Below are 20,653 nucleotides of genomic sequence, written 5' to 3'. Positions count from 1 at the left end.
CTCTCTCTCTCTCCCTCTCTCTGTATATCTGCATCTCTCTCTCTGTATATCTGCATCTCTCTCTCTGTATATCTGCATCTCTCTCTCTGTATATCTGCATCTCTCTCTCTCTCTCTCTGTATATCTGCATCTCTCTCTCTGTATATCTGCATCTCTCTATCTGTATATCTGCATTTCTCTCTCTCTCTCTGTATATCTGCATCTCTCTCTGTATATCTGCATCTCTCTCTGTATATCTGCATCTCTCTCTCTGTATATCTGCATCTCTCTGTGTATATCTGCATCTCTCTCTCTCTCTCTCTCTCTCTCTCTGTATATCTGCATCTCTCTCTCTGTATATCTGCATCTCTCTTTCTCTCTCTGTATATCTGCATATCTCTCTCTCTGTATATCTGCATATCTCTCTCTCTCTCTGTATATCTGCATATCTCTCTCTCTCTGTATATCTGCATCTCTCTCTCTCTGTATATCTGCATCTCTCTCTCTGTATATCTGCATCTCTCTCTCTGTATATCTGCATCTCTCTCTCTCTCTCTGTATATCTGCATCTCTCTTTCTCTCTCTGTATATCTGCATCTCTCTCTCTCTGTATATCTGCATCTCTCTGTATATCTGCATCTCTCTCTCTGTATATCTGCATCTCTCTTTCTCTGTATATCTGCATATCTCTCTCTCTCTCTCTCTGTATATCTGCATCTCTCTCTCTGTATATCTGCATCTCTCTCTCTGTATATCTGCATCTCTCTTTCTCTCTCTGTATATCTGCATCTCTCTCTCTCTGTATATCTGCATCTCTCTGTATATCTGCATCTCTCTCTCTGTATATCTGCATCTCTCTTTCTCTGTATATCTGCATATCTCTCTCTCTCTCTCTCTGTATATCTGCATCTCACTCTGTCTCTCTCTGTATATCTGCATCTCTCTCTCTGTATATCTGCATCTCTCTTTCTATCTCTCTCTCTCTCTGTATATCTGCATCTCTCTCTCTCTGTATATCTGCATCTCTCTCTGTATATCTGCATCTCTCTCTGTCTCTCTGTATATCTGACTCCCTCTCTCTCTCTCTCTCTCTCTCTCTCTCTCTCTCTCTCTCTCTCTCTCTCTCTCTCTCTGTCTGTATTTCTGCCTCTTTGTATCTCTCTCCCTCTCTCTGTATCTCTCTCTCTCTCTCTCTGTATATCTGCCTCTCTGTATTTCTGCCTCTTTGTATCTCTCTCTCTGTATCTCTCTCTCTCTCTGTATCTCTCACCACTGAATGCCCCCCCCCCCCCCCCCCCGGCACCCGAATCCCTTTGCTTCATTGAGAGGGAAGTATTCGTATACAGTAGCTCTCTGTAATGTTAGCCTCTGGGATCCCCCTTCCCCCAGCACTGACACAGTAGCTGCAGTATGTGTGGGGCAGATATACAGCCCCATGCCCCGTATAGCTCCCTGTAATGTCAGCCTCTGGGATCCCCCCCCCCCCGCACTGACACAGTAGCCGCAATATGTGTGGGGCAGAAATACAGCCCCATGCCCTGTATAGTTCCCTGTAATGTCAGCCTCCGGGATTCCCCCCCCCCAGCACTGACACAGTAGCTGCAGTATATGTGTGGGGCAGATATACAGTCCCATGACCCCGTATAGCTCCCTGTAATGTCAGCCTCCGGGATTCCCCCCCCAGCACTGACACAGTAGTCGCATTATGTGTGGGGGGCAGATATACAACTTCATTCTCCCTATATAGTTCCCTGTAATGTCAGCATCTGGGATCCCCCCCCCCCCCCCCCCTCAATACTGACACAGTAGCTGCAATATGTGTGGGGGAAATATACAGCCCCATTACCCCCCGTATAGTTCCCCATGCCCCGTATAGCTCCCTGTAATGTCAGCCTCCGGGATGCCCCCCCCCAGCACTGACACAGTAGCTGCAGTATGTGTGGGGCAGATATACAGCCCCATGCCCCCCTGTATAGTTCCCTGTAATGTCAGCCCCTGGGATCCCCCCCCTCCCCCAGCACTGACACAGTAGCTGCAGTATGTGTGGGGCAGATATACAGCCTCATGACCCCATATAGTTCCCTGTAATGTCAGCCTCTGGGATCCCCCCCCCCCCCCCCCCCCAGCACTGACACAGTAGCTGCAGTATGTGTGGGGCAGATATACAGCCCCATGCCCCCGTATAGCTCCCTGTAATGTCAGCCTCCGGGATTCCCCCCCCCCCCCCCCCCCAGCACTGACACAGTAGCTGCAGTATGTGTGGAGCAGATATACAGCCCCATGCCCCTATGTATAGTTCCCTGTAATGTCAGCCTGCGGGATCCCCCCCCCAGCACTGACACAGTAGCTGCAGTATGTGTGGGGCAGATATACAGCCTCATGCCCCCCTGTATAGTTCCCTGTAATGTCAGCCTCTGGGATCCCCCCCCCCAGCACTGACACAGTAGCTGCAGTATGTGTGGGGCAGATATACAGCCCCATGCCCCCATATAGCTCCCTGTAATGTCAGCCTCCGGGATCCCCCCCCCCCCCCCCAGCACTGACACAGTAGCTGCAGTCTGTGTGGGGCAGATATACAGCCTCATGACCCCATATAGTTCCCTGTAATGTCAGCCTCTGGGATCCCCCCCCCCCCAGCACTGACACAGTAGCTGCAGTATGTGTGGAGCAGATATACAGCCTCATGCCGCTATGTATAGTTCCCTGTAATGTCAGCCTGCGGGATCCCCCCCCCCCCCCCCAGCACTGACACAGTAGCTGCAGTATGTGTGGGGCAGATATACAGCCCGGTGCCCCCCTATATAGTTCCCTGTAATGTCAGCCTCTGGGATCCCCCCCCCCCCAGCACTGACACAGTAGCTGCAGTATGTGTGGAGCAGATATACAGCCCCATGCCCCCCTGTATAGTTCCCTGTAATGTCAGCCCCTGGGATTCCCCCCCAGCACTGACACAGTAGCTGCAGTATGTGTGGGGCAGATATACAGCCTCATGACCCCATATAGTTCCCTGTAATGTCAGCCTCCGGGATCCCCCCCCCCCCCCCCCCCAGCACTGACACAGTAGCTGCAGTATGTGTGGGGCAGATATACAGCCCGGTGCCCCCCTGTATAGTTCCCTGTAATGTCAGCCCCTGGGATCCCCCCCCCCAGCACTGACACAGTAGCTGCAGTATGTGTGGGGCAGATATACAGCCCGGTGCCCCCCTGTATAGTTCCCTGTAATGTCAGCCTCTGGAATCCCCCCTCAATACTGACGCAGTAGCCGCAGTATGTGTGTGTGCGAGGGGGGGTATACAGGCCCCTTATGACATGGGATGTACAGACATGACAGCGGAGGCATGAATTGGGGCACTTCAGGTTACACAGATGGGATACATGCTGAGTGTACTCCTCTATAGGTGTGTGTTTGGTTAGGTGTGTGTACGTGTGTATGTGGCAGTCTGCACAACCCCCCTTTCTCTCATTCCTTGTTTGCCTGAAATCCTGCGGGACGTGGTGGGGAAAAGTATGAACAGAGACACACTCAGAGGTCGAGAGACAGGCTGAGGAGAGGACGGCTGCAGTCTAAGGGAGGAGAGAGACAAAGAGAGGAGGGAGACAGGAAGAAGGCAAACCACTGAGGAAGAGCGGGATACAGGGTATTCTCAGACTGCCCGCAGGAGAGACTCCAAACTATTCACCAACTAAGGTCAGTCGGGCTGCAGAGCCATGTCTGTGTAGAGGTACATGGCTGTAATGCACTGTACGAGTGCGATGCACAGAAAGTGTGACACAGGGATGCACGGAAAGTGTGACACAGGGATGCACGGAAAGTGTGACCCAGGGATGCACGGAAAGTGTGACCCAGGGATGCACGGAAAGTGTGACCCAGGGATGCAGGGAGAGTGGGACTGTAGGAGTGTGACAGTGATGTGAGGAGAGTGGGACTATAGGAGTGTGATACGGGGATGTGAGGATAGTGGGACTGTAGGAGCATGACAGTGATATGGGGAGAGTGGGACTATAGGAGTGTGATATGAGGAGAGTGGGACTGTAGCAGTGTGACGGGTGTGAGGAGAGTGGGACTGTAGGAGTGTGATATGGGGATGTGAGGAGAGTGGGCCTGTAGCAGTGTGACAGTGATGTGGGGAGAGTGGGACTGTAGCAATGTGAGAGTGATGTGGGGAGAGTGGGACTGTAGCAGTGTGACGGGTGTGAGGCGAGTGGGACTGTAGTAGTGTGACAGTGATGTGGGGAGAGTGGGACTGTAGCAGTGTGACGGGTGTGAGGAGAGTGGGACTGTAGCGGTGTGAGGAGAGTGGGACTGTAGGAGTGTGACAGTGATGTGAGGAGAGTGGGACTAGCAGTGTGACCGGGTGTGAGGAGAATGGGACTGTAGTAGTGTGATATGGGGATGTGAGGAGAGTGGGACTGTAGGAGTGTGACAGTGATGTGGGGAGATTGGGAGTGGAGGAGTGTGACAGTGCTGTGGGGAGAGTGGGACTGGAGGAGTGTGACAGTGATGTGGGGAGAGTGGGACTGTAGGACTGTGATGGGTGTAAGGAGAGTGGGGCTGTAGTAATGTGATACAGGGATGTGAGGACAGTGGGACTGTAGGAGTGTGACGGGTGTGAGGAGAGTGGGACTGTAGTAGTGTGACAGTGATGCGGGGAGAGTTGGACTGTAGCAGTGTGACGGGTGTGAGGAGAGTGGGACTGTAGCAGTGTGAGGGGAGTGGGACTGTAGCAGTGTGACTGGTGTGAGGAGAATGGGACTGTAGTAGTGTGATATGGGGATGTCAGGAGAGTGGGACTGTAGGAGTGTGACAGTGATGTGGAAGTGGAGGAGTGTGACGGTAATGTGAGGAGAGTGGAACTGTAGGAGTGTGACGGGTGTCAGGAGAATGGGACTGTAGTAGTGTGATATGAGGATGTGAGGAGAGTGGAACTGTAGGAGTGTGACAGTGATGTGGGGAGAGTGGGACTGGAGGAGTGTGACAGTGATGTGGGGAGAGTGGTACTGTAGGAGTGTGACAGGTGTAAGGAGAGTGGGACTGTAGGAGTGTGACAGTGATGTGGGGAGAGTGGGACTGTAGGAGTGTGATGGGTGTAAGGAGAGTGGGGCTGTAGTAATGTGATACAGGGATGTGAGGAGAGTGGGACTGTAGGAGTGTGACGGGTGTAAGGAGAGTGGTACTGTAGTAGTGTGACAGTGATATGGGGAGAGTGGGACTGTAGCAGTGTGACAGTGATGTGGGGAGAGTGGGACTGTAGCAGTGTGACGGGTGTGAGGAGAGTGGGACTGTAGCAGTGTGACGGGTGTGAGGAGAGTGGTACTGTAGCAGTGTGACTGGTGTGAGGAGAATGGGACTGTAGTAGTGTGACATGGGGATGTGAGGAGAGTGGGACTGTAGGAGTGTGACAGTGATGTGAGGAGAGTGGGACTGGAGGAGTGTGACAGTGATGTGGGGAGAGTGGGACTGGAGGAGTGTGACGGTGATGTGGGGAGAATGGGACTGTAGGAGTGTGATGGGTGTAAGGAGAGTGGGGCTGTAGTAATGTGATACAGGGATGTGAGGAGAGTGGGACTGTAGGAGTGTGACGGGTGTGAGGAGAGTGGGACTGTAGGAGTGTGAGTGATGTGGGGAGAATGGGACTGTAGGAGTGTGATAAGGGGATGTGAGGAGAGTGGGACTGTAGTAATGTGATAAGGGGATGTGAGGAGAGTGGGACTGTAGGAGTGTGATTTGAGGAGAGTGGGACTGTAGCAGTGTGACAGTGATATGGGGAGAGTGGTACTGTAGGAGTGTGACAGGTGTGAGGAGTGTGGGACTGTAGTAATGTGATGCGGGGATGTGAGGAGAGTGGGACTATAGTAATGTAATAAGGGGATGTGAGGAGAGTGGAACTGTAGGAGTGTGATGAGGTGACGTGAGGATAGTTGGACTGTAGGAGTGTGATGTGGGGAGAGTGGTACTGTAGGAGTGTTACTGGTGCGGGGAGAGTGGGACTGTAGTAGTGTGATATGGGGATGTGAGGAGAGTGGGACTATAGGAGTGTGACACAGTGATGTGGGGAGAGTGGGACTGTAGCAGTGTGACAGTGATGTGAGGAGAGTGGGTCTGTAGGAGTGTGACAGTGATGTGAGGAGAGTGGGACTGTAGGAGTGTGACAGCGATGTGAGGAGAGTGGGACTGTAGGAGTGTGACAGGTGTGAGGAGAGTTGGACTGTAGTAATGTGATATGGGATGTGAGGAGAGTGGGACTGTAGGAGTGTGACAGTGATGTAGGGAGACTGGGACTGTAGGAGTGTGATGTGAGGATAGTGGGACTGGAGGAGTGTGACAGTGATGTGAGGATAGTGGGACTGGAGGAGTGTGACAGTGATGTGAGGACATTGGGGCTGTAGCAGTGTGATATGGGGATGTGAGGAGAGTGGGACTGTAGGAGTGTGAAGGGTGTGAGGAGAGTGGACTGTAGCAGTGTGATGTGAGGACAGTGGGACTGTAGGAGTGTGACGGGTGTGAGGAGAGTGGACTGTAGCAGTGTGACTGTGATGTGAGGACAGTGGGACTGTAGGAGTGTGACGGGTGTGAGGAGAGTGGACTGTAGCAGTGTGACTGATGTGAGGACAGTGGGACTGTAGGAGTGTGACGGTTGTGAGGAGAGTGGGACTGTAGCAGTGTGACAGTGATGTGAGCAGAGTGGGACTGTAGCAATGTGACTGATGTGAGGACAGTGGGACTGTAGGAGTGTGACAGGTGTGAGGAGAGTGGGACTGTAGGAGTGTGACGGGTGTGAGGAGAGTGGACTGTAGCAGTGTGACAGTGATGTGAGGACAGTGGGACTGTAGCAGTGTGACAGTAATGTGAGGAGAGTGGGACTGTAGGAGTGTGAAGGGTGTGAGGAGAGTGGACTGTAGCAGTGTGATGTGAGGACAGTGGGACTGTAGGAGTGTGACAGTTGTGAGGAGAGTGGGACTGTAGCAGTGTGACAGTGATGTGAGCAGAGTGGGACTGTAGCAATGTGACTTTGATGTGAGGACAGTGGGACTGTAGAAGTGTGACGGGTGTGAGGAGAGTGGGACTGTAGGAGTGTGACTGGTGTGAGGAGAGTGGGACTGTAGCAGTGCGACAGTGATGTGAGGAGAGTGGGACTGTAGCAGTGTGACAGTGATGTGAGGACAGTGGGACTGTAGCAGTGTGACTGATGTGAGGACAGTGGGACTGTAGAAGTGTGACAGGTGTGAGGAGAGTGGGACTGTAGGAGTGTGACGGGTGTGAGGAGAGTGGACTGTAGCAGTGTGACAGTGATGTGAGGACAGTGGGACTGTAGCAGTGTGACGGGTGTGAGGAGAGTGGGACTGTAGCAGTGTGACAGTAATGTGAGGAGAGTGGGACTGTAGCAGTGTGACAGTGATGTGAGGAGAGTGGGACTGTAGCAGTGTGACAGTGATGTGAGGACAGTGGGACTGTAGGAGTGTGACGTGTGTGAGGAGAGTGGACTGTAGCAGTGTGAGGAGAGTGGGACTGTAGGAGTGTGACGGGTGTGAGGAGAGTGGACTGTAGCAGTGTGACAGTGATGTGAGGAGAGTGGACTGTAGCAGTGTGACAGTGATGTGAGGACAGTGGGACTGTAGGAGTGTGACAGTGATGTGAGGAGAGTGGACTGTAGCAGTGTGACAGTGATGTGAGGACAGTGGGACTGTAGCAGTGTGACAGTGATGTGAGGAGAGTGGACTGTAGCAGTGTGATACAAGGATGTGAGGAGAGTGGGACTGTAGCAGTGTGACAGTGATGTGAGGAGAGTGGGACTGTAGCAGTGTGACAGTGATGTGAGGAGAGTGGGACTGTAGCAGTGTGACAGTGATGTGAGGAGAGTGGGACTGTAGCAGTGTGAGAGTGATGTGAGGACAGTGGGACTGTAGCAGTGTGACAGTGATGTGAGGAGAGTGGACTGTAGCAGTGTGACAGTGATGTGAGGACAGTGGGACTGTAGCAGTGTGACAGTGATGTGAGGACAGTGGGACTGTAGGAGTGTGACGTGTGTGAGGAGAGTGGACTGTAGCAGTGTGACAGGTGTGAGGAGAGTGGGACTGTAGGAGTGTGACGTGTGTGAGGAGAGTGGAATGTAGCAGTGTGACAGTGATGTGAGGAGAGTGGACTGTAGCAGTGTGACAGTGATGTGAGGACAGTGGGGCTGTAGCAGTGTGATACGAGGATGTGAGGAGAGTGGGACTGTAGCAGTGTGACAGTGATGTGAGGAGAGTGGGACTGTAGCAGTGTGACAGTGATGTGAGGAGAGTGGGACTGTAGCAGTGTGACAGTGATGTGAGGAGAGTGGGACTGTAGCAGTGTGACAGTGATGTGAGGACAGTGGGACTGTAGCAGTGTGACAGTGATGTGAGGACAGTGGGACTGTAGGAGTGTGACGTGTGTGAGGAGAGTGGACTGTAGCAGTGTGACAGTGATGTGAGGACAGTGGGACTGTAGCAGTGTGACGGGTGTGAGGACAGTGGGACTGTAGGAGTGTGACGTGTGTGAGGACAGTGGGACTGTAGCAGTGTGACGGGTGTGAGGAGAGTGGGACTGTAGCAGTGTGACAGTGATGTGAGGAGAGTGGGACTGTAGCAGTGTGACGGGTGTGAGGAGAGTGGGACTGTAGCAGTGTGACAGTAATGTAAGGAGAGTGGGACTGTAGCAGTGTGACAGTGATGTGAGGAGAGTGGGACTGTAGCAGTGTGACAGTGATGTGAGGACAGTGGGACTGTAGCAGTGTGACAGTGATGTGAGGACAGTGGGACTGTAGGAGTGTGACGGGTGTGAGTAGAGTGGACTGTAGCAGTGTGACAGTGATGTGAGGACAGTGGGACTGTAGGAGTGTGACGGGTGTGAGGAGAGTGGACTGTAGCAGTGTGACACAGGGATCCATACGCAGTGTGAATGTCTGGTCGCAGACCCGGGAGGCCAGGACAGCTGATATCTGAGGATTGCGTCCTATTGTGTTCATAATCGCACATTTTAGTGCATACTGTATTATGTGATTGATAACAATGCAGTATCCTGCGAGGGGTAGCAGAATGCATGTGCATAGTTAATGCGTCCCACCCCCTGTCACACACTGTGTCGCACCTCAGGTTTTGGAGTGTGTGAGTGCCCTGGATAAGAGCTTTTTGTAGATTTAAAAAAAAAAATTATGAAATGTTTTGTGATGACATTTTGTCATGCCGCCCATTTTATATTGTGTGTAATAGTCTGTGCCGCCCATTTTATATTGTGTGTAATAGTCTGTGCCGGCTATTTTCCGTAATGCTTACAATAGGTGTGCCGGTAAGTCAACATTTTTCCCAAAATATTTTTGGTGCCCATCCCCCATACATTTTTTTTTTTAATTTTTTACCCACGTAAATGCCCATTGCCAGGGGTTTCATGCTCATTGACAGGAGTTATATTCTTGTTGCTAGGTGTTACATTCTTGTTGCTAGGGGGTTCATGCACATTGACACTAGTTACATCATACCTCCCAACATGACATATTCCAGGAGGGACAAAATGCTCTGTATCTGGACTTCCTAGCCCAAAGTGCCAAGAGGGGTGGCACACCAACTGTCAGTGAGTCCCTGGCTGTAGTGTCTGGCAGTGTTTGGAGTGACAGTTGATAGCTCCCCTATTGAATTTTGGACTGTGCTGCAGCTGCACATCTGCAGCTGGCAAGGAAGTCCAGGAACAGAGCATTTTGTCCCTCCTGGAATGGGTCGTGTTGGGAGGTATGGTTACATACTTGTTGCCAGGGGTTTCATGCTCGTTGCTTCATGCTCATTGGCAATTGCAAATTTTTCTGAATCTATACCTGTTGCCTAATCTATTTATCTACATATAATCTATTATATATTTAGCCAGATCTGTCACTCATCCCCTGTGTGTATAACGTTCCCGCCCAGCGGGATACACAAACCCGCCCCCCCTAGGGAAAAGACCAGTGTGATACACACCACCACCCCCTTGGCATCACCCACCCCCCGCCCAGCCAGGGCTACAGTACACGCCCACCATCCACCATTACTCCACAGCCACCAGGTGACACCCCCCCCCCTCCCGTGATTCACGCCCCCCCCCGTGCCCCCTCCCACCATTCACAGCACCCCCTCCCACGTTTCACGGACCCCGTGACCCCCCCCTCCCGCGATTCACGGACCCCCACAACCCCCGCAATTTGCGGATCCCCCTTCCCGTGATTCACGCCCTAAACCCCCACACACACACACACCCGCGCCCCCCCTCCCGCATTTGAGGACCTTCCCCCGGCGATTCCCGGTCAGAAGTATCCCCACAGTCCTCTGCACCAGCACCACAACTTTTATCAATGTCTTGCCCACATACCACTATTATACAGCCTCCTGCTCTCATGCACCCTCACTCCCTCCCAGTGGGAGGAGACGCTCACCCACTGCCGGGATCTGCATACTGTCCCCCACCCTCCTCCAGTTCTAGGGATGCCCATCGACCATCAATGATTTCAAATCATCGATGGTTTATGGCCAATGTTGAATACTTTTGCCATCGATGTGGGAGGACCAGATGGTTTCCCTACATCGATGGCAAAAGAGAACCGATCAAGTTTAAAACATTTTTAAGGTGCCGAGACACGGAGCATAGCTCCGCCCCCCCACACCCGGAAGTCCCGCCACCGAGTTCGGATTGACCCACGGCCTATTCAGTCAGATATAATGGATGACCATCGATAGCTATAACAATCAATGGTTATCCAAGTAATATTTTACTACTATCGATGGCAGAGTGCAAAATCGCCATCAATGCCAACCATCGATGGCATCTGCACCAATGGCCATCCCTACTCTGCAACAGCCAAAAACCTTTACTACCCCTCATGCCCACACACCTCTATTACTGCCCTGCCTCCTTTTCTCCTGCCCCGTAACTTCCGCCAGGGGGGACCCGCTCACCCTGTGTTGCCCACATTCCCCTATCATGCTTTACCACCCAGCCTCCTGCTCTCATGCACCCTAACTCCAACCCAGTAGGAGGAGACACTGACTCAGGGTCACCGTCCTGTACTCCTGTGCTGCCACACTGGACCCTCACCCACTGGCAGAAGCTGCACAGTGTCCCCCACCCTCCTCTTTAGTCCCCCTTATGCCCACACACCCCTATCACTACCCAGCCTCCTGTTTTCCTGTGTCGTGACCTCCGCCAGTGGGGAGCCGCTAACTCAAAAACACCCTACTATACTATTGCACACACACCTAAACAACATGCACACACAGCCCCCCCACACCCACAAATGTCACTGTACCCTCCACACTATCAATGTACATCTTACTCTGTAACCGCTTTTTAATTAAACAAAACAATACACCCCCCTTCCACATCATATGCTCTCTATATAACACATTTCACCTATAACTCAAGTTGCAATACAGGGCACCTTTCATACAATTCTAACCATCTTTCTCACAATACAAAAGTTCACAAATTAAGGGGGCGCAGACCCTTGCGACGGTGTAAAGAGCGCCCGTAGGGCGCGATGAATCACCTAGTTATAATATATATATATATATAACAGGCCGTGATGCCTCTGGGCACTGGCAGTCCAAGTCCCTTGCGCCATAATACTTGTCCCTACTCACTGGCCCCTACCAGGCATCATCGCCCTGAGCATCAATCTGGACAAAGTTTAACAACAAAATTTACTAAGAATACGACTACGAATACGATATCTGAGGTGTAACACTATGTTCTTCTTCTGAGCCAATGGGGTGCTGCCTGCTCACTGACACACGCCATTTCCCTCTCGCTAGGTTTTTGGAGCGAGGGGAAAAGGGCGTACGGGGCAGCTAAAACAGCGAGGCTCGTGGCTAAATGCAGCAGGCTCCCTGCATTAACCGCAAGCCTTGCTGTTATATGATCCGGTGCTGCACCTCAGGACACAGCACTTGGAGCTGCAATGCTACCATAAGGCATCTGTCCCCCTCCTGCCGCATTAGCGACGCACAGTGTGGCCAGAATTTCTAGACCATGCTCCACATCTTTGGGTCCCTTTTTTGTCGCAATTAGCATTAGTAAAGACAGCAAACAGATGTACACAGACGCTCACGTGCTTGGGGTAAATCTTATCATTTGGGCCTGTTTTAGTAGGGGTATGGATGGAAAAGATATACAGTAATTCTATCAGTAAGTACCATAGATGCATCAGCAGGTGGCACTGACATAAGTATCAGGGCAGATAACAAGGGATCCGCACTGCTCTATTACAGAGTATATAACCCAGGAGACAGTGACTTACAGGTGAATACAATAGAGGACAAGTACAGGGCACATAACCATAGCTGCATCAGCAGAGGACACTGACATAAGTATCAGGGGGCAGAGAACAAGGCACCTACAGCACCCTATTACAGAGTATATAACCCAGTAGACAGTGACTTACAGCTGAATACAATAGAGGACAAGTACAGGGCACATAACCATAGCTGCATCAGCAGGGGACACTGACATAAGTATCAGGGGCAGAGAACAAGGGACCTACAGCACCCTATTACAGAGTATATAACCCAGGAGACAGTGACTTACAGCTGTATACAATAGAGAACAAGTACAGGGCACATAACCATAGCTGCATCAGCAGAGGACACTGACATAAGTATCAGGGGTAGAGAACAAGGGATCCGCAGCGCCCTATTACACAGTATATAACCCAGGAGACAGTGACTTACAGCTGAATACAATAGAGGACAAGTACAGCAGCAGAGGGCACGGACATAAGTATCAGGGGGCAGAGAACAAGGGATCCGCAGCACCCTATTACAGAGTATATAACCCAGGAGACAGTGACTTACAGCTGAATACAATAGAGGACAAGTACAGGGCACATAACTATAGCTGCGTCAGCAGGGGACACTGACCTAAGTATCAGAGGGCAGAGAACAAGGGATCTGCAGCACCCTATTACAGAGTATATCACTCAGGAGACAGTGACTTACAGCTGAATACAATAGAGGACAGGGCACATAACCATAGCTGCATCAGCAGAGGACACTGACATCAGTATCAGGGGGCAGAGAACAAGGGATCCGCAGCACCCTATTACACAGTATATAACCCAGGAGACAGTGACTTACAGCTGTATACAATAGAGGACAAGTACAGCAGCAGAGGGCACGGACATAAGTATCAGGGGGCACATAACAAGGGATCCGCTGCGCCCTATTACAGAGTATATAACCAAGGAGACAGTGACTGACCGCTGAATACAATAGAGGACAAGTACAGGGCACATAACCATAGCAGCATCAGCAGAGGACACTGACATAAGTATCAGGGGGCAGAGAACAAGGGATCCGCAGCGCCCTATTACAGAGTGTATAACCCAGGAGACAGTGACTTACAGCTGTAAACAACAGAGGACAAGTACAGGGCACATAACCATAGCTGCATCAGCAGAGGACACTGACATAAGTATCAGGGGGCAGAGAACAAGGGATCCGCAGCGCCCTATTACAGAGTATATAACCAAGGAGACAGTGACTTACAGCTATATACAATAGAGGACAAATACAGGGAACATAACCATAGTTGCATCAGCAGAGGACACTGACATAAGTACCAGGGGGCAGAGAACAAGGAATCCGCAGCGCCCTATTACAGAGTGTATAACCCAGGAGACAGTGACTTACAGCTGAATACAATAGAGGACAGGTACAGGGCACATAACCATAGCTGCATCAGCAGAGGACACTGACATAAGTATCAGGGGGCAGAGAACAAGGGATCTGCAGCACCCTATTACAGAGTATATCACTCAGGAGACAGTGACTTACAGCTGTATACAATAGAGGACAAGTACAGTAGCAGAGGGCACGGACATAAGTATCAGGGGGCACAGAACAAGGGATCCGCTGCGCCCTATTACAGAGTATATAACCAAGGAGACAGTGACTGACCGCTGAATACAATAGAGGACAAGTACAGGGCACATAACCATAGCAGCATCAGCAGAGGACACTGACATAAGTATCAGGGGGCAGAGAACAAGGGATCCGCAGCGCCCTATTACAGAGTGTATAACCCAGGAGACAGTGACTTACAGCTGTAAACAACAGAGGACAAGTACAGGGCACATAACCATAGCTGCATCAGCAGAGGACACTGACATAAGTATCAGGGGGCAGAGAACAAGGGATCCGCAGCGCCCTATTACAGAGTATATAACCAAGGAGACAGTGACTTACAGCTATATACAATAGAGGACAAATACAGGGAACATAACCATAGTTGCATCAGCAGAGGACACTGACATAAGTACCAGGGGGCAGAGAACAAGGAATCCGCAGCGCCTTATTACAGAGTGTATAACCCAGGAGACAGTGACTTACAGCTGAATACAATAGAGGACAGGTACAGGGCACATAACCATAGCTGCATCAGCAGAGGACACTGACATAAGTATCAGGGGGCAGAGAACAAGGGATCTGCAGCACCCTATTACAGAGTATATCACTCAGGAGACAGTGACTTACAGCTGAATACAGTAGAGGACAAGTACAGGGTACATAACCATAGCTGCATCAGCAGAGGACACTGACCTAAGTATCAGGGGGCAGAGAACAAGGGATCCACAGCGCCCTATTACACAGTATATAACCCAGGAGACAGTGACTGACAGCTGTATACAATAGTGGACAAGTACAGGGCACATAACCATAGCTGCATCAGCAGGCGGCACTGACATAAGTATCAGGGGGCAGAGAACAAGGGATCCGCAGCGCCCTATTACAGAGTATATAACCCAGGAGACAGTGACTGACAGCTGTATACAATAGAGGATAAGTACAGGGCACATAACCATAGCTGCATCAGCAGGGGACACTGACATAAGTATCAGGGGCAGAGAACAAGGGACCTACAGCACCCTATTACAGAGTATATAACCCAGGAGACAGTGACTTACAGCTGAATACAATAGAGGACAGGTACAGGGCACATAACCATAGCTGCATCAGCAGGCGGCACTGACATAAGTATCAGAGGGCAGAGAACAAGGGATCCGCAGCGCCCTATTACAGAGTATATAACCCAGGAGACAGTGACTTACAGCTGAATACAAAAGAGGACAAGTACAGGGCACATAACCATAGCTGCATCAGCAGGCGGCACTGACATAAGTATCAGGGGGCACAGAACAAGGGATCCGCAGCACCCTATTGCAGAGTATATAACCCAGGAGACAGTGACTTACAGCTGAATACAACAGAGGACAAGTACAGGGCATATAACCATAGCTGCATCAGCAGAGGACACTGACATAAGTATCAGGGGGCAGAGAACAAGGGATCCGCATCACCCTATTACACAGTATATAACCCAGGAGACTGTGACTTACAGCTGTATACAATAGAGGACAAGTACAGGGCACATAACCATAGCTGCATCAGCAGGCGGCACTGACATACTGTAAGTATCAGGGGGCAGAGAACAAGGGATCCGCAGCACCCTATTACAGATATATAACCCAGGAGACAGTGACTGACAGCTGAATACAATAGAGGACAAGTACAGGACACATAACCATAGCTGCATCAGCAGGGGACACTGACATAAGTATCAGGGGGCAGAGAACAAGGGATCCGCAGCACCCTATTACAGAGTATATAACCCAGGAGACAGTGACTGACAGCTGAATACAATAGAGGACAAGTACAGGGCACATAACCATAGCTGCATCAGCAGGCGGCACTGACATACTGTAAGTATCAGGGGGCAGAGAACAAGGGATCCGCAGCACCCTATTACAGATATATAACCCAGGAGACAGTGACTGACAGCTGAATACAATAGAGGACAAGTACAGGACACCTAACCATAGCTGCATCAGCAGGGGACACTGACATAAGTATCAGGGGGCAGAGAACAAGGGATCCGCAGCACCCTATTACACAGTATATAACCCAGGAGACAGTGACTGACAGCTGTATACAATAGAGGACAAGTACAGGGCACATAACCATAGCTGTATCAGCAGGCGGCACTGACATACTGTAAGTATCAGGGGGCAGAGAACAAGGGATCCGCAGCACCCTATTACAGATATATAACCCAGGAGACAGTGACTGACAGCTGAATACAATAGAGGACAAGTACAGGACACATAACCATAGCTGCATCAGCAGGGGACACTGACATAAGTATCAGGGGGCAGAGAACAAGGGATCCGCAGCACCCTATTACAGAGTATATAACCCAGGAGACAGTGACTTGCAGCTGTATACAATAGAGGACAAGTACCGGGCACATGACCATAGCTGCATCAGCAGGGGGCACTGACATAAGTATCAGGGGGCAGAGAACAAGGGATCCGCAGCACCCTATTACAGATATATAACCCAGGAGACAGTGACTGACAGCTGAATACAATAGAGGACAAGTACAGGGCACATAACCATAGCTGCATCAGCAGAGGACACTGACATAAGTATCAGGGGGCAGAGAACAAGGATCCGCAGCGCCCTATTTCAGAGTACAGATGGAGCCCTTCTCATTTATTGCCGGTGTTTGCCAGAATGTCCCTGCTGGCGAGCGCTGGCTGAGACTGGGACACGCGAGCATCTCACACGCACGAGCGTCCCAGTTGCTGGGCGGCAGGGTTACTGGGGGTTCGGGAGGGGCGATGGAGACCGACGGGGAGCTCCATCGGAATAAGGTGTGCGAGTGTCTCAAACGCGCGCGACCTCTTCCAATGGTGAGGGCTATCAGGGTGACACAGGGTATATTCGGTGATGGGTATCAGGGTGGTACACAGGGTATATTCAGTGATGGGTATCAGGGTGGTACACGGGGTATATTCGGTGATGGGTATCAGGGTGGTACACGGGGTATATTCGGTGATGGGTATCAGGGTGGTACACGGGGTATATTCGGTGATCGGTATCAGGGTGGTACCCGGGGTATATTCGGTGATGGGTATCAGGGTGGTACACGGGGTATATTCGGTGATGGGTATCAGGGTGGTGCACGGGGTATATTGGGTGAGGGGTATCAGGGTGGTACCCGGGGTATATTCGGTGATGGTATCAGGGTGGTACACGGGGTATATTGGGTGATCGGTATCAGGGTGATACACGGGGTATAGTCGGTGATGGGTATCAGGGTGGTACACGGAGTATATTGGGTGAGGGGTATCAGGGTGGTACACGGGGTATATTCAGTGATGGGTATCAGGGTGGTACACGGGGTATAGTCGGTGATGGGTATCAGGGTGGTACACGGGGTATATTCGGGGATGGTATCAGGGTGGTACACGGGGTATATTGGGTGAGGGGTATCAGGGTGGTACACAGGGTATATTCGGTGAGGGGTATCAGGGTGGTACACGGGGTATATTCGGTGATGGTATCAGGGTGGTACACGGGGTATATTGAGTGAGGGGTATCAGGGTGACACAGGGTATATTGGGTGAGGGGTATTAGGGTGGTACACGGGGTATATTCGGTGATGGTATCAGGGTGGTACACGGGGTATATTGGGTGAGGGGTATCAGGGTGACACAGGGTATATTGGGTGAGGGGTATTAGCGTGGTACACGGGGTATATTCGGTGAGGGCTATCAGGGTGGTACACGAGGTATATTCAGTGATGGGTATCAGGGTGGTACCCGGGGTATATTCGGTGATGGGTGTCAGGGTGGTACACTGGGTATATTCGGTGATGGGTATCAGGGTGGTACACGGGGTATATTCGGTGATGGGTATCAGGGTGGTACACGGGGTATATTCGGTGATGGGTGTCAGGGTGGTACACGGGTATATTCGGTGATGGGTATCAGGGTGGTACACGGGGTATATTCGGTGATGGGTATCAGGGTGGTACATGGGGTATACTGGGAGAGCGGGAGTACAGGATAGAATATTGGAATATCAGAGTTGCTGAGCAGATCACAAGTTATGAAACGGATAATATTCTGCATAAATCACGCAGAGAACATCTGCGTAACACACGTAACATACTGTCACGCTAAATGCCACACGTCCCAGTGCTAACTCTCCGCAGATGTTTCCAGCGAGGGGGAGATTCCAGTGATGATGGCTGATTTATGTGTAGTCTCATTACTGCATTACAGGCAGCGCTAGCACCGTGTGGAGGGGACAAGCTTGGATGGACAGCAGACACTAGGTGGCGCCAGTTGTCTGCTCCTTGCTCAGGGAATGTACCATTACTGTATCAATGTCATGGACTGTGTGCTTACCGGGAGGGGTCTGCTTTATGCAGGAGGATCTGGGTAGCAGATAATAATTAGACATGTCATGATTTTGGGATTTTGCCTATTTCCTCTTTGAATTTAGGTCATGGAATTTGTGCATTAACCACACTTGGAGAAACAGCTGTGCTGGGAATGTCTCTCCTCCTGTACCTGACACAGTATACAGCATTATTATACCATGAATAGCTCATCTATAGGGTGTTACACAGGACTGAGAGGTTGTTCTGCACATTCATTATAACCTGGCTGCTGCTGTATCCCCAGCCGCTGCAGATTCCTAGTATCCCCAGCCGCTGCCGATTCCCAATATCCGCTGGCGATTCCTAGTATCCCCAGCCGCTGCAGATTCCTAGTATCCCCAGCCGCTGCCGATTCCCAATATCCACTGCCGATTCCTAGTATCCCCAGCCGCTGCCGATTCCTGGTATCCCCAGCCGCTGCCGTTTCCCAATATCCGCTGCCGATTCCTAGTATCCCCAGCCGCTGCAGATTCCTGGTATCCGCTGCAGATTCCTGGTATCCCCAGCCGCTGCCGATTCCCAATATCCGCTGCAGATTCCTAGTATCCCCAGCCGCTGCCGATTCCCAATATCCGCTGCAGATTCCTGGTATCCCCAGCCGCTGCTGATTCCCAATATCCGCTGCAGATTCCTAGTATCCCCAGCCGCTGCCGATTCCCAATATCCGCTGCCGATTCCTAGTATCCCCATCCGCTGCCGATTCCTAGTATCCACAGCCGCTGCCGATTCCCAATATCCACTGCAGATTCCTAGTATCCCCAGCCACTGCTGATTCCCAATATCTGCTGCAGATTCCTGGTATCCCCAGCCGCTGCTGTTTCCCAATATCCGCTGCAGATTCCTGGTATCCCCAGCCGCTGCCGATTCCCAATATCCGCTGCAGATTCCTAGTATCCCCAGCCGCTGACAATTCCCACTATCCGCTGCAGATTCTTGGTATCCCCAGCCGCTGCCTAATCCCAATATCCGCTGCAGATTCCTGGTATCCCCAGCCGCTGCCGATTCCCAATATCCGCTGCAGATTCCTGGTATCCCCAGCCGCTGCTGATTCCCAATATCCGCTGCAGATTCCTAGTATCCCCAGCCACTGCCGATTCCCAATATCCGCTGCAGATTCCTGGTATCCCCAGCCGCTGCTGATTCCCAATATCCGCTGCAGATTCCTGGTATCCCCAGCCGCTGCCGATTCCCAATATCCGCTGCAGATTCCTAATATCCGCTGCAGATTCCTATTATCCCCAGCCGCTGCCGATTCCCAATATCCGCTGCAGATTCCTGGTATCCCCAGCCGCTGCTGTTTCCCAATATCCGCTGCAGATTCCTGGTATCCCCAGCTGCTGCTGTTTCCCAATATCCGCTGCAGATTCTTGGTATCCCCAGCCGCTGCCGAGTCCCAATATACGCTGCAGATTCCTAGTATCCCCAGCCGCTGCTGATTCCCAATATCCGCTGCAGATTCCTAGTATCCCCAGCCGCTGCTGATTCCCAATATCCGCTGCAGATTCCTAGTATCCCCAGCCGCTGCCGATTCCCAATATCCGCTGCAGATTCCTAGTATCCCCAGCCGCTGCCGATTCCCAATATCTGCTGCAGATTCTTGGTATCCCCAGCTGCTGCTGATTCCCAATATCCGCTGCAGATTCCTGGTATCCCCAGCCGCTGCCGATTCCCAATATCCGCTGAAGATTCCTGGTATCCCCAGCCGCTGCCGATTCCCAATATCTGCTGCAGATTCCTGGTATCCCCAGCTGCTGCCGATTCCCAATATCCGCTGCAGATTCCTAGTATCCCCAGCCGCTGCCGATTCCCAATATCCGCTGCAGATTCCTAGTATCCTCAGCCGCTGCTGATTCCCAATATCCGCTGCAGATTCCCAGTATCCCCAGCCGCTTCCGAGTCCCAATATCCCAAGCCTATTTCTAGTATCCCCAGCTGCTGCTGATTCCTAATATCCGCTGCTGATTCCTAGTATACCCAGCCGCTGCCGATTCCCAATATCCGCTGCAGATTCCTAGTATCCCCAGCCGCTGCCTATTCCCAATATCCGCTGCAGATTCCTAGTATCCCCATCCGCTGCCGATTCCTAGTATCCACAGCCACTGCCGATTCCCAATATCCACTGCAGATTCCTAGTATCCCCAGCCACTGCTGATTCCCAATATCTGCTGCAGATTCCTGGTATCCCCAGCCGCTGCTGTTTCCCAATATCCGCTGCAGATTCCTGGTATCCCCAGCCGCTGCCGATTCCCAATATCCGCTGCAGATTCCTAGTATCCCCAGCCGCTGACAATTCCCACTATCCGCTGCAGATTCTTGGTATCCCCAGCCGCTGCCTAATCCCAATATCCGCTGCAGATTCCTGGTATCCCCAGCCGCTGCCGATTCCCAATATCCGCTGCAGAT

The 20,653-nt window shown here is 51.5% G+C and overlaps 1 protein-coding gene across 7 annotated transcripts in view; it reads left to right on the top strand.

Moving 5' to 3' along the window:
* The window catches only part of LOXL3 (lysyl oxidase like 3), a 95,294-nt gene that overhangs the window by 22,836 nt on the left and 51,805 nt on the right, over positions 1-20,653 (top strand). The window contains exon 1 of one of the 7 annotated variants that reach the window (XM_083179036.1): positions 3,320-3,667. The exons of the other annotated variants lie outside the window; for them this stretch is intronic. The gene's annotated coding sequence lies outside the window, so the exon portion shown is untranslated. Of the gene's footprint in view, positions 1-3,319; positions 3,668-20,653 lie in introns of those variants that run through there. 7 annotated transcript variants of the gene reach the window in all.

Source organism: Crinia signifera, chromosome 1 (assembly GCF_055691185.1).
Source record: "Crinia signifera chromosome 1, ASM5569118v1, whole genome shotgun sequence".
Lineage (NCBI taxonomy): Eukaryota > Metazoa > Chordata > Amphibia > Anura > Myobatrachidae > Crinia > Crinia signifera.
This window is presented reverse-complemented; position numbering and strand designations above follow the sequence as displayed.